Source organism: Ictidomys tridecemlineatus, chromosome 14 (assembly GCF_052094955.1).
Source record: "Ictidomys tridecemlineatus isolate mIctTri1 chromosome 14, mIctTri1.hap1, whole genome shotgun sequence".
NCBI classification, from domain to species: Eukaryota; Metazoa; Chordata; class Mammalia; order Rodentia; family Sciuridae; genus Ictidomys; species Ictidomys tridecemlineatus.
In genome coordinates, this window is record NC_135490.1 from 34439156 (window position 1) to 34454881 (window position 15726).

The 15726-nt window shown below is 34.7% G+C and overlaps 1 protein-coding gene across 6 annotated transcripts in view; it reads left to right on the forward strand.

Annotated features, from left to right (window-relative positions):
• Positions 1 to 15726, forward strand: part of Snx25 (sorting nexin 25) — a 110322-nt gene that overhangs the window by 14637 nt on the left and 79959 nt on the right. The gene's annotated exons all lie outside the window — the stretch shown is intronic.

Here is a 15726-nt window from a genome sequence, read left to right on the forward strand (position 1 = left end):
CTCTTGTGAAAACATATTCTTCTTTTTTTCCTGGCCTTGTCTTTTCTCCATCTGGCCTAGAATAGCCCCTGGGATCAAGCTAGGACCCTCTGGTTTCCACTCTCCAACCTTAAGCCTTTGCATATAAGCCATCTCTTCTTCCTATATAAATCAACTCATAGAAATATAAGCATGAGAGCTGAATGCAGGGTTTGCCAACTTGTTAGACATGAAATTAATGTCTTCAGTATTCCAGAAGTTTCTATATGTTTTTCCTGATGCAGACTTTTTAATTTTTTTAAATTCCATTTTAGTATACCTTCCTGAGATTTTTATCTGTAGATAGCTGAGAAGGATGGTTTGTTTTCCAAATTTTAATCTTGGTCATTCTTGAAGGCTCATTTTTTGATTCTCTCTGTTAAGTAGTCTCATGTTGAGCTCCCTCCAATAGCCATCTCTACATTGAAGACTTTGAGGGTTATTCCTCAGACTTAACCTCTTAACTTGGCATTTCCATATGGCAGTCCCAGAGGTACCTGAAATTCAAGTCTAAGACATCTTGAGATCAGTGTCTCCATTTGTCTTTTCTCTGTGGCAGTGAATGGCACCTCTGAAAGTTACGTCCCACATCCTGAAGCCTAGGGATCCTTCCCAACCTCTCGTCCTCTTAACCACATGCACTGCATTGTCAAGTCCTGTCTTCTTACCTTGCAGTCATCTGCTTTTTTCCAACTCTCCTACTTGGTCCCAGCTATCATCATGGCCCACTTAGATGATTACAACTTCACCTTTTAATTTATTCTCTTAAAAATGCAAGCCTAATCATATCCCTCTTCAGGTTTTAATTCAAACCCCTCAGTAGTGTCCTGATATTCTTCCAAACCCTGTAGCTTAATCTGTCATAATTACCTTCACTCCTCATGCTATGTCCTTAAATCTTGCAGTGCCAAGCTCCTTCCATTTATATGGACTTCATGTATGGTTGCCTCTATATCTAGTGCCCCTTTCTCTGTCCCCTTTACCTGTTGAACTCTCTTCCTCTTCTTTCAGGCCTCAATTGTCATGTTGGCAAAGAAGCTTTCTTTATCTTCCAACTTTATATGTTCTGTGGCTCCAAGTACCTCTCCTTCATTGTACTTATCACAATTGACATTTTAGACTCATTTGAATGGTTTCCTGTCCTTTTTCATTAACCCTTGAACTCCATGCAGGCAGAAACACCCCTCTGTATCTTTAATACTTAGGTGATTTACTAGATGAGCAATTCATGTTTCTTGAATGAATGAGTAAGTGATTGGATCAGTAGATTATAGGCATTAAGAGAATGTTTTTTTTTTTCCTGTATTTGAACCTTGGCTCCATCCTAATACTCTGTGATGAGTATTGCATTTTTAAAAGAATAAATTAAAAAGTGAGGTTGTAATCATCTAGGTGGGCCATGATGCTTGTTGGGACCAAATAGGAGATTTGGAAAGAAGCAGATGGCTGTAAGGTACTCAAGAGGATGAGGATAATTTGCCTAAGATTTCTAAGTCCATTCCCCTCATCTGAAAAACATAGGTAGTAAATACTTCTGTGGGTTATTCGGAATAATGTGATAATCTTTGTAAAACATGGAATACAGAGCTTTAGATATGGTGTTAAGTGATAGCTTTTATACTTTAATTTTTAAAAACCTTTTAATTATGAAATTTTGAAATGCAGATTCCAAAAATCACATAAACTAAATGTTTAGTGAATGAATGACTTGGCTCTATAGTACTTTCTTCTTTGCATGCTGTTGTTCTATCACCCAAATGTGCATCCACAGACTTTATAGTTTTGTCTTGCCTACTGAAAAAGTTTCCCCTCTGTCATTTTTATAAATGGTTTATCTACTGAAGAACTTGGAATATTTGTGCTATAAAATACAACAGACACTAGTATGGCAGTATGTAAAAACGTGGATGTGTAACCGATGTGATTCTGCAATCTGTATACGGGGTAAAAATGGAAGTTCATAACCCACTTGAATCAAATGTATGAAAAATGATATGTCAAGAGCTATGTAATGTTTTGAACAACTAATAATAATAAAAAAAGACAAAAAATGTCCTACATAGTATGGATTTTGCTGATAGGTTATAAAGGACACAGTTCAGCATGTTCCTTTCTCCTGTCCACTTCCTGCATATTGACAGCTGGGTCAAGAGGCTTGATCAAACTCATGTTTGATTCCTTTGGTAGGACTTTGGGTGGTAATGTTCCTTCATGAGGAGGCGCATAATATCTTGTCTTTGTTTTTATAGTATTAGTAGCTGTTACTACTTAATACCTAGATTCAGTAACTTACAAAGTGTAACAAAATGGTAATATTTTAATTCTGATGTCCATTTTTTAATGTTTTAGTATAAATACTAAAAAAAATAAAGAGACACATTTTCTGTCATTTACTATTTAGTTACATGGTTCATACAGAAAAACTGGATAAATGTTTGATTTTTTCATTTGCCAGTTACCAAGACAATGAATTGGTTTCCTATCATCTTCTGAAGGTGACACTAGTGTGAGTTAAAGAAAATATTATTCCAAACTCATGGATTTGAATATATATGATAAGTTTCAGTAAGTTCTAATTATTATCTTTTTTTTTTTTTGAAGCTTATTATGCTGTCTTTGGTCAATGGAAACCCTTTCAAGTTGACTCCTGAGTTCTTTTGACATGACCTTAGTGGGTTTTTTTTTTTTTTTTTTGTATCAGGGATTGAACCCAGGGGCACTTAACCACTAAGCCGCATCCCCAGTCCTTTTATTCATTTATTTATTTTTATTTTGAGACAGGGTCTCACTGAGTTTCTGAGGGCCTCACCAAGTTGCTGAGACTGGCTGGCCCAGAGCTTGCAATCCTGCTTCAGCTCCCAAGCCATTGGGCTTATAGGCACGCACTGCTACGCCTGACTCTCATGTCCTCTTAATGCTTTGTAATTATCTTTGCCATTTGCTTATAGCATATATTGGCATTGTTTTTATTTTTTTAGATGTTGATGGGCCTTTATTTTATTCATTTATTTATATGTGGTACTGAGAATCAAACCTAGTACCTCACACATTCTAGGCAAGTGCTCTACCATTGAGCCACAATCCCAGCCTCTATGTTGGCATTGTTGATGAGTTCAGGTAATTGGTTTCTGTCCTCAGTTTATTTTATCCTAATCCATGGTTGTGAATATAATTGACAAATATTAAGTATTACAGGAGTCATAATTGTGAATGTCATGAAGTGAATGCCTTAGATAGTATAACTAAACTTTAAAATATTTAGTACTTGGAGTTTGTGGGTACATGTATTCATTAACTAATATAATTTTTACTCTTACCATGTGAGGTTGGGACTGTTTTTCTCATTTCACGTGTGGAAGAATTCAGGTTAAATAATGTGTTCATGCTATATTACTTAACATTATTTTACATTATTTAACAAGTGGCAGAGCTTATCATTAGATCCATGGCTCTCCTACTCTGGAACCTACACACTTAACCACTTTACCTTTTTAAATGTCAAAAGTTAGTGTGGCCAGGTGTGGTGGCACAATGCTGGTGATCCCAGAGACTCAGGACACTAAAGCAGGAGGATCTTGAGTTTGAGTCCTGACAGGGCTATTTAGCAAGACCCTGTCTCAAAATAAAAAAGGGCTAGGATATAGCTGAGTGGTAAATAGTCCCTACGTTCAATCCCTAGTGTCAGGGGGGACAAAAGTTAGTTGGGCTTGATTCAGGTTTTAAAAAAACTCAGGAATCTTTGGGGGCTGGTTTTAGGATCTACTTAGGAATTAGTGTCATTCTGCAATCTCAGAATGAACTTGAATGATGATATAGCTGCCTCTTCTATGCTCTTGACGATCAGTACTAATCAAGTAAGTAATCATTACTAATCAAGTAAGGTCCACTAGTTTTTTTCCCTACTGCCTTTCATGCAAGACCACAGAATCCCTCTTAAAATTCACTAGTATTGGGGCTGGGGAAGTGGCTCAAGCGGTAGCGCGCTCGCCTGGCATGCGTGCGGCCCGGGTTCGATCCTCAGCACCACATACAAACAAAGATGTTGTGTCCGCTGAGAACTAAAAAATAAATATTAAAATTCTCTCTCTCTCTCTCCTCTCTCACTCTCTCTTTAAAAAAAAAATTCACTAGTATTAACATATAATGTGAAATATATCTGCCTTTCTGAGTAGAACCTCATAGAATAACAGTGATTCTTTGGATTCCCAAATCACTTTTTTCTGCCTACAGACTCTGTCATCACCATACTATATCAAAATAGTCCTCTGCTCTTTTGATCTCTTCTGGTAAAAAATCGCCCCCCTCCAAAAAAAAGTCAGCTTCCCAAACAATGATCCATTAATAATTTGTGTAGATTCTTTTAGGTACACCTCAAAAAGAAAGATAGAGGACCAGAGGAAGATTTGGTGGTCACATGAATTTGAAAAAAACTAAATTCTTGAAGTTTTATAATGTACATTATTATATTCTCTTAATGTTCTGAGAAATTCTATGGTAAAGACACTTGTTTCAATGTTCTTAATCTAGTGTTTTCCAAGCATTTTTGATCTTGGTATCTCCTTTCTTTTTAAATTTTTTTTGACAATAAGGAAATTTATTATCTTAAGAAGTAACACCCAGTCCAGAAGCAGGACAGGCTCAGGATTGGGCAGGCTCTAGGTGGGGAGCATGGAGCCATCAGTACTATTTCCCTATACGTTTCTTGGCTCCCCCATCACCTGTGTGTTAACTCTTGGGCTCTTGGTTAGATGAGTGCATCAGTTTCAGTCAGGCACCACAGCCATAAGGGATGATAGCTATTGGAAGAACAAGAAAAATGTTTTGAACAAGTAAAAACAGTCTTAGAAATGCCCCAGCAGTGTTCCTCTCACATCTTATTTGCCATGTTTGGGCAAGTGCCTATTCTTAACAAATTGTTGGCAAGAGAAGCAGAATTTTTAACTGGCCTAGGTCAGCCATTTAGAAGAAAGGAGACTCCAGAGTCAACACAGTGAACACTTGACCTCACACAGGAGGTCTTCATGAAGGGCTAACTTCCTCTGATAGCCTTGTACACCTCTACTCACTCATAAATGCTAACTACTTGCTATTCCTGATTTATCTTTATATAGCGTAAGCAGGTAGGCATGCATATATCCCCAGGAAGGCCTTTGCCTCATTTTTACACATTCAATTCTATTTGTTGTTAGTGCTACAACTCAATTGCTCTTCCATCCAGCCAGCTTTTGCCCAATAAACATTTACTGAGGAAAGAAAAGGGGAAATTTCAGTTTATAGGGTTTGGCTTAGGTGACTGAATGGATACGGGTGCCATTTGTATAGGTTTGGTGTGGTAGTAATTAGGGATGTGGCTATTTTGACCATGTAGGTTTTGAGGTGCCTGTAGTAGTCCAGCATACAGTTAGATATGCAGATCTGCAATTTTAGAGAGGCACCATGGTTAAACAAGTAGATCTGTTTACATGTTAGTTAAAACTGTAGGGTCAATGAGCATGTAGTGGTTGAAAAGTAGTAGGCCAGAGGGCAGGCAAAGGAGGAGTAGTCCACTGAGGAGTGACAGAGTAAACTTCAGAGACTTAAGTAGGAGAGAAATGCCCAGAGAAGCCACAAGAGAGGCCAGGAGTAAATGGCCAACAGTGTCAGAGCACAGAGATTCAGAACAAAGATGGAGGTGTCCCCTGGATTTGGCAACTTGTTTTGGGATTGGGGTGGAGAGGTGAGGGTAGACTTCTGTGTGATTCATGTAGTTGTTGAATTACATAAAAGCCCTGGAGCAGGGATAAATACTCTGGTTTTGTCATATTTACGTTCGGTATATCAGTGAGAATGCGTATGAGATGGGAATTATTTTTGTAATATATTTAAATATGTATCAATCTCAAAATTTGTATGAAATTATCTCATGGATAGATTGATTAAGTGACTTTCTTCCATGACATCGGCAGGAGAGTGAAATGTAGAGAGGATTCCAGGATAGAAAGAGTATTAGAATTCCTAAGCATAACCTATCATAATAGTATGGCTCATTAGTTACTCTGTTATGAGCTTCCATCAAGAATAGATTAAGCCCCTAGAGTATGGAGAATGTAATTTCTATATTACATCCAGTACCCAACTAAGTGCCTGGCACACAGAGTGTGTCCTCAGTAAATATTAGATCATTGAATGAATTAATGGAAATGTGATTCATATCATGGAAACCTATGATTTCCCACATGAACTCAAAATTGCAATAGAAGCCAGTGATAAAATGATTGCAGATGTTTTATTACACCAGCCTTTTCAAGAATCCAAATAGCTAATGTCATTGTTTTCAATTACCTTTCCCTAAGCCAGTTTCCTTTTTATAATTATTTTTCTCCATCCCTGATATCTATTCTACACTTGCCAATTTATATCAATTTTATGCTATTCTCTGTCTGTATATTTTCAAGGGCATATTATGATATCAGTTTTCAAATATATGTCTGATTTGAAATATACTTAAATTTTTCTTAATGAAATGGAGTATGTTTTAAGGATTTTCAGATTTGGATCTTAGAAATAAAACATGTTTTTCCCCCATAAATATAACTGTTCCAAATAACTGGAACAACAGTCTTAAGTATTACTATCTCTGTTTATCAGTTAATAGAGATTTTGCTTTGTGTTAATATTCATTTTCCTCTTAGAAAACAGATTAATTACCAAGCAATATTACTAAAGGGATCTGCTTATGATGATAAAATCTGAATTCATGACAGGTCATTACACCCATATAATAAAACTATAATCATTCTTTGGAAAGGAAACTAACATTGTAAAAAATTTAGATTATGATTTTGGGATCATAATAGCAAAATATATATGCATACTGCTTTATAATTTTTAAAGCATTTTACATGCATATCCTTCTTGAATACATAACAATTCTTTAAATAGTGCAGACAGTATTTCCAATTATAGTGAATCTTGGAGACAGTATTTCCAATTATAGTGAATCTTGGAGAAGTAGATACGTTCTTTATAATTCAGCAAGTTAATGGCACAGAATCAACTACATTGTATATCTTTCTTGGTTTGAATTGAGTACCCCTGCCATAATATGATGTTATATGCTCTTGTCATTGTAATAAGGGGACTATATCACAGCAGGAAACACATTTGAATTTCATATTTGTTCAAAGAAAAGATTATTTCATATCCCTTCATAGGATCAAATCTCAGGGTTTATCTTGACAGATGCTATCTTTATGAAAATATTAACATCACCTTGATTGTTATATTTGATATGTGCAGGTAGGGTTGATCTTTAACCTGAACACAACATATGCTTTGATAAATGGTGTATTCAGTAGCTACTGAAGCTACTGATGATCTATTTCACCATTCATTTCTTGCTAAGTCCATGTTAGGTAAAATCATTGTAGTGATTTATACTTCAGAAGACCAAGTGGGCTTTACACAGTAGTGACAGTATTTCTCAGGGTAGAGAACACCCTGGCTTGCTTCTTCACACCTTCTCTGTGCCTAATACTTGTTTCTCTGTCTGGAGGTATTCTGCACAGAGTACCTGGACTTTCAAGGTACATGATTTACAGTTGAATGAAGAGGATGAAAAGGGATTTTTAAAATTTCACCTATCCATAATTTGTACTTCAAAGCTAGAAAAGCTCAGTCCTTGTCCTCATGCCCCCTCCCGCATTTGATCCTTTGGTTTCTTCTCAGCTGGTAAAAGACTCTTTTTGAAGCACAAGAAAATTCTTGATGTTAAATCCTGTGAAATTAGAATCCAACAATGTATTTCATAGACACTTTTGTATCTTTTAGAACATGTTTGGCTATACTTAGATCAATAGTATAGAAATGAAAATACTTTTCATTTAAAATAGAAAAAAAACATGGAGACAAAGTAAGTGTAAATAAGAGAATAGTTAAATTATGGCATTCAAAATATTCTGTTCTGTTATATACCAGGTCATTTCTCTTTTTTTATTGTTATTCTTCACTAACTGCATCCTGATTCTACTTATACTTGTTTTATTGGTGCATACTAATTATGTAGAATAGTGAGTTTCATTGCAACATGTTCATAAATGCACATAACTTAATTTAATCAGTTTCACTGCCCCATATCTTTACTTCCTCCCCTTATCTTTCCCTGGATCTGCTTCTTCTACCCTAATGGTTTCCTTCCCTTGTGTTTTCATGAAAACCTTTCCTTTCCCTTCTAGCTTTCACATACGAGAGAAAACATGTGACACTTGTCAGAATTTCTGAGTCTGGTTTATTTTGCTTAACATAATGGTTCCAGTACCATCCATTTTTTTGAAAGTGACACAATTGCATTCTTATTTATGGCTGAGTAAAATTATTGTGTATACATTCCAAATTTTCTTTTATCTGTTTAGTGGTTGATGGACTCCTAGACTGGTTCCATAAATTGGCTATTGTTAATGGTACTGCTGTATATATACATTGAAATACAGGTGTCTCTAAAGTATTCTGTTTTTATTTAGTTTTTTTTTGGACAAATACCAAGGAGTGGCATAGCTGGATCATATGGTAGGTAGTTCCAGTTTTAGTCTGTTGAGGAACCTTTATATTGATTTCTACAGTGGCTATATTAATTTGTAATTCCACCAATAGTATATAAGTGTTCCAGGTCTTTTATTACAGAAAAGGTGTTCATAATATAATATTGAGTATACAAAGCTAGATAAAGAATTGTGTCTGTACTATATATACTAATTTCTTTAAAAAAGTATGCAATGGGAAAAGGCCCAATAATAATTTATGATTATTACTGTGTCATTAGATGATGATGTACTTTATTTGTATTAACTCAAGTTAATCTCACATTAACCCTAACCAGGTGGGTATTATTGTTATCTCTGTTACAAAGAAGAAAACTGAGGAAGTGAAGAATAACTTTTTCAAGGTTACTTAGTAGATATTAGACACATTGACTAGAAGGAAACACTTCAGAATATCAATTACTTTCTCTGGATGATGATATTATGGGTCAGTTTAATTCTTTACACCTATAATATATTATAAAATGTATCTCCGCTGTTTATATAGTTGGAAATTACATTTTAAAGAGAAATTGTAGTGTGCTTGAAATGTAGAAAAACAGCAATATGAGAAATTTATAGATTTTAATTAAAAAATAGCTTCTATTATATTTAAAATAGAAATTAGGGTTGGTTAAGAAGGGGAAATCTGGTGTGCTGTTGAACACACAGTAGGATAACTATAGACAACAATTACATACTGTACATTTCAAAAGCTAGAAGAAAGGATTTTTTTTTCTTTTGAAACAGTCTCACCATGTTGCCCAGGTTGGTCCCAAATTCCTGGACGCAAGCAATCCACTTACCTCATTCTTCTGAGCATCTGGGACTACAGGCATGTTCCACAGTGCCTGACTTGAAGAAAAGATTTTTAAAGTTTTTACCATAAAGAGATGATAAATGTTTGAGGAGATAGATATGTTTAACTTGATCTAAACATTGCACAATGTACACATATATGGAAACATCACGTGGTACCCATTAATGTGTAAAATTTTTATGTTTTGTGTTTTTATACATCAGTTAAAATTAATTTGACTACAAATAATAAAAATAAAAGGTATCATTTTCAAACAAAAAAGAGGGAGAGGAAAGAAAAAGACATAAATGCACCACTTTGTATCAAAGTAAAATTACCTAAATGATAACCTCTCAGTATATGTGCTTGACCATTTTCTTTTATTTATAAGAAAACAAGATATTCTTCAGTTCGTGACTAAACACAATAAAACACTTTCCAGGAAACTGACTTTTGTCAAATGAGGCTTTGTTTAGATACTTAAATCCTTGACCAGTAATAATAGAAAATGGAAAGGCACAAACACAGTAGGACATCTCCAGGAAATGTGTACTTTCCTCTCTGTAAAGCATATCCTCTAAGACCAGAATATTCCAGGAGTGGAATGTTCTGTGGTCTTACTCTGGTTGCTTAACTTCTCGGCCCTTTATTTGCTTTCCTATTAGAGTCAATCAGTTGGCCATCCAGCCAATTAACCAACTTTTACCTTTCTGAAATTTGGTAACATTTTGAGTTTTATTAGTAATATAGCTGTTCTTTGCCACTGTATACCAGGCATTCTGCCAAATGCTTTATATAAGGGAGCAATTATAGACTAGATGCCCATGGGTTGAACATGGCTCATGTTGGGAATGACTTCCCTTGCCCATGTCCCCATCTTCTCTCAGTCTTAGTCTACTTGGATAGCCTTTCAAGTTTCTTAGTCTCTTCTTATCCTTCTGAGTATAGATACGCCTTCTTCATTTCTTTGGTTTTGAATAAATTGTGTGTTGAGGCCAAGGCAGAATATGATTGTTTTGAAAGGACCATGGTTCTGAGAATAACAATCAGGAGTGAGAATGCTAGTCATGGGATCACAGTAGATTGTCACATGCCGAGAATGCTTGGAAAGACTCAGCCATGTGATAGCTCCATGTGGTTAATGATAATTATTGGGTTTCTGTTTTTGTAAATTAAACCACTGTTCTAATAACTTTACGGAAATTATACCCATCACCCATTAAACTCTGTATAATTGTTGAACTCTGTGCAACTGATTTTCTTTTAAAAATGAAATACATTGGAAAAGTTAATCTACATAATGAAGGGGGGAGAGGCACTTGTTTATTTAAGTAGTGCAGGTAAGGCATGAAAGGAATTACAATTTTGGATTGGCTTGGAAGCAACCCAGAAAAGAATGCCATTTTAAAAACAGAGGACAATATGGCTTATGTATGGTTGGATTTCAGATAGGTCCTGGTTATTTACTCGCTAATAGTGTCAGAGTACCCAGGTTTCTCTGGGTGTTGTTTCCTTAGGACAGGGTGTCTAGCCTTGACACAAAGAGAATATGAGTGTGTTGACTGAAAAGCTGATATGTATTCAAGAGAGGGTTTATTGATATGATGTCTGGTCTTGATGTTAAAGATCAAGTTCATGTATTAGAGGAAAGCTTTTAGGTTTTTCCTTGTCTTTAGAAAACATTTTTATAATTAGTAATTATATGTTGAGAGTTTAATTTTCTCCTTCCTAAGAACTCATTGAGTGATTAAAAATGATCTTGGAAAGTTGTTTAAGCTAGATTTAAATCTTAAAATGAAGACAGGTTCATTTATTTTAATAAAATAAAAACGTGGTTTGTTTGTTCCTTTGTTTATATAATAGTGATCTGGTTCACCAAAAGTGTTTATGACTTAATTTTGTGATATGGATACTAAAATCTTAGGGCAAGAACAAAGGGGTCAGACTACATATGAAGATGTAATTTCTGGACTAGAACTCTCAAGATTTCTAATACTTATCCTTCATGTCAGTAAGAGAAATACATGTTTTTCTTTCATCTTTCTTAAAATCAGAGCTTTAGGAAGCTGATTGTCAGGAAGAGGTAGGCTTTATCTCAGGAATGAGGCCTGTGCTAATGCAGATAGAAGAAATTAATATTTGCCTTTAAGAACAAGTCTTTGGGGAAGTTGGCCTGTGGAGCTTCTTTTTTTAAAACAATAAATGTTTGCATTTTAGTTTCCTTCCTGCCTTCCTTCCTTCCTTCGTTCCTTTCTTCCTTCCTTTGGAAAAAAACTCTGCTTTGGGACAATGATTATAAAAATCTATCCTGTGACCTGAAAGAAAATAGAGTGTGGAGTGTTTATCTTAAATTCATTTCAATATGAGATTCTGACTCCAAAATATTATATCCTTAAAAAAGGAATTTATGTGCATAATAAGTAGCCCACTTAGTTTTGGCCTTGATTTTTTATTTTTGTATTGTTTGAGTTGGGGAAGAGGTTATTTCTATGTTGCCAAGGCTGGTCTCCAACTCATGAGCTCAAGGGAGCCTCCTGTCTCAGTCTCCCAAGTAGCTGGGACTATAGGTTTATGCTACCACAATTGGCTGGTCCATGATATTTATTCTTTTATTTTCCCTTACTTATAGATTCTCTATCAGACTGTGGGGTGGGATAAGGATAACTTTTTCTTTCTGATAAGGGTCAATGACACCTGAGGGTAGGATAAGGGAAATCCAGAACCAAATTGGAAAATCAGATTGAAAAATAATAGAGCTTTTGTTTAAAGTGTTAAAATAGAAAATGTTATTCTCATAAGCCACTCTCCCCAATTTATTTAGTGTGGTAAAACACTCATAATTTACCATCTTATTTTTAAGTATACAGTTCCGTGGTATTAAATACCTTCATAATGTTATGTAATTGTCACCACTATCTATCTCTATAACTTTCTGCCTTGTAAAATTGAAACTCTGTGTCCATTAAACAATTAGTCCTCTTCTCCAACCTCTGGTACCCACCATTCTACTTTCCTTCCTAAGCTTCTTAAAGAGACCCTGTTCAGATATAGTCAGTAGTGATAAAAGTATTTTGTTATATTACATGTAGTTAACAGAAACATCACAAGAAATATTAGCTCCAAAACTAGAGAGACAAAAAAAAAGAGGAAAAAGAATTTACAAATTGAAAGTTTTGAAGAGAGTTGTAAAAGAGAGACGTGCAAAGAATGTGCTTCAAATATGTATGTTGTCTTAGCTTTCTGTTGCTGTAATAAATATTGAGCAAAATCAACTTAAAAGGAGGAAGGGTTTATTTTGGCTCATAGTGTTAGAGGTTTCAGTCCATGGTCACTTGTCCCTGTTGTCTTGGGGCTATGGAAAGGAGGTACATTGTGGTGGGAAGTGCATTACGGAGGAAACTGCTCACTTCTTGGTGTCTGAGAAGCAAAGAGAGACAGGAAGGGGCTGAGTTCCAATTTTCCCACCAAGGGCATTCCTCCACAGACTTAACTTCCTTCCACTAGGTCCTAACTCCTAAAGGTTCTATCCATCCAAAGAGCAACACATGCTGGGGATCAGCACATGGCCCTTGAAGAACATTCAAGATCCAAACTAAAGCATGTTTGCTGCCTATCATTTAATTCACACCTGTTTCTCTTCCAGCCCTTAAAGATGGTTTTCATTTTAAGAATCCAAGTTCAGGTACTTCTCCAATAAGTGTTTGACTTCAGTTTTATCATGTGATCACAATTGGTCATTAAAACTACTATAAGTATATTTGGCAAACTAACCAGAGTACTTGCCAAAACCTTGAAAGGTTATGATTAACTCAAAGTTCAGCCAATAAATAAATAAATAAATAAATTTCTTAAATATCTACCTGATCGTTTCTTTAGTGTCCCTGCCCCCCTTCATAAACTCCATAAAAACTTAAATTAGAGGGCTGGGTTTATGGCTCAGCAGTAGAGCACTTGCCTAGCACGTGGGAGGCCCTGGGTTCAATCCTCAGCACCACATAAAAACAAATAAATAAATAAATAAAAAGTATTAAAAAGAGAGCAGTAATCCTATTCCTAAAGGCTCTATTTAAAAAAAAATACATTAGAATAAAATCTACTGACCATGCAATTCGTTAACAAGCTTCCAAGAGACTAAAAAATAGTTTTAAATGGTTGAACGTATTTTTTTATGCATTGAGTGGCTTTGTCTATATATGATTATGAAGTTTTCATTAATTTCTTGGGAATGCATTCAATGCTGTATGTTAATTTGTAGCATAAAGGAATGTCTGTTCTTTCATGTTGTAAAGCTTTGATAAAAAAATTCTACTTAGAAATCTTAAAACTACAGCTTTTTGGTTGTTTTTTTAATAATAACAAGCATAAACAGGGATGACACTTGGCACTTGACCCATGGACAGCATGAATCTAAGCCAAGGATTAGAAATTATCCCCTCCCTATTGGGTGACCTATGGCCATTGAATTGATTGCAACTGTGCTGGTGTGACATACTTGAGAACAAAGTGATTCCTCATGCTTGTTGGTGGGATGAGAGTGATAATAGTATTAGCCATTTAGATCCCTTAAGAAACATGACAATGCTGATCAAGCATTGTAGTACTTTTCATTCACAAAAGTGCTGTATAATATTTTAGTTTCATTATTTTCCTCCCAAACCCAGTTTTATTACATATTTCAATCACTTTGTATATGATCAATTAAGAAGTTTTTCTTTAATTATATTGGCCAGATAGTAGTATTTTAATTCTGTAAGTCTCACCTGTTTTTTTAAAACAAAAAACTTAAATTCTAAGCAGTTATATAGTTCATTCTTTTTAAACATTACTGACATATAGAGAGTGAGAATTTAAATTCTATGCCTTACTGAGAGAAAACAACTTTTTTGTATGTGTGTTCATGATTGAACCTAGGAAACTCTATGACGGAATTATATTCCCAGCCCTATTTTATTTTGATGATAGGGTCTTACTGAGTTGCTCAGGCCGACATCATACTTGTGATCCTTCTACCCGAGTCTTCTGGGTAGCTGGGATTATAGGAGTGTGACATCATGCCCAGCAAGAAAACATTATTAATAGTTTGGTGTTTGTGCTTCCAAATATTTTCTCAAGATGGACAAAATATATAATTTTTTTCCCTCCCTAATGCATGCTTTTTAATCATGTACTATACTTTAACTTCCCCCTACCCCCAGTTCTGTTAGGGATCAAACCGAAGGTCTATACATGCTGGGCAAGTGCTCCCCCACTAAGCTATACCCCAAGCACTATTACTCTTTGACTGTTGATTTATACTTGGATTATTTCCAGTTCTTTTCCTTTATAATCAATAGCAGTGGAATTCTTTGTACATGGACTTTTTTGCATGTATGCAAGTAATTTTTTTGGCTAGATTCCTAAGAGTGGAATTGCTGAAACAAAAGATACTTCACTTAAAATTCTAATATTTGTGATTCAGTTGTCTCTTAAAAGCTTTTAGAAATATACATCCTCCCAACTTTATATGAAAGCAGCAACCATTTCCCAAAACCCTGATCAACATGAATCTTTCCCCTACTTTTGGCAATCTGATGGTATGTCATTACTCCAATTTGCATTTCTCTAATAAAAATGTGGTGTATTTTTTCATATGTGTATAGGCCATTTGCTTCTTTTATGATTACCCTTTCAGTCTTTGCTTGGTTTTCATTTTAGTTATTTTTTTCTTGCTTGAAGATATATGTATACAATATCCTTTGTTCAGTATGTTGAAGATATTGTCTCCTAGTCCATCATTTATGTATTGTTTTTAGCATCTTTGGTCAAATAGAAATTTTCTGTTTTAAATAGTCATATTTGTCTTCATTTTCCTTCATAATTTTTGGATTTTATGCCTTATTTTAGAAAATTCTTCTTTAAGATTATAAACAGCTTTTGCCATATTTTAATTTTTAGTTTAAGAAAGTATCTAGCTCTTTATTTAGTTTTGAGTTATTTGTATATAAAGGGTGAGACTATAACCCTTTACCCCCCATGAATATAAAATGATTCCAATACTGTTTATTGAATAGTGTTTATTCCTTTCTATATTAATTTCAAAATTTTATTATGTTATTAATTCCCATATATAGATGCATATGTTTTTTTGTAGTTTCTTATCATTCTGTTGATTTATTTATTTCTACATTATCAACATACTATTATGATATTTGATAAGGAAAATCCTTCCTTAACTCTTTTTTTTTCCAAAAATATTTTATCTAATTACAGCATTTACTTTTCCAGAAGAACATTATAATCTAACAAAACTTATCTTAATGATTGTTATATGAAATTTCACAGCTTTGATTTTATTTTTATATGTAATTTTATTCA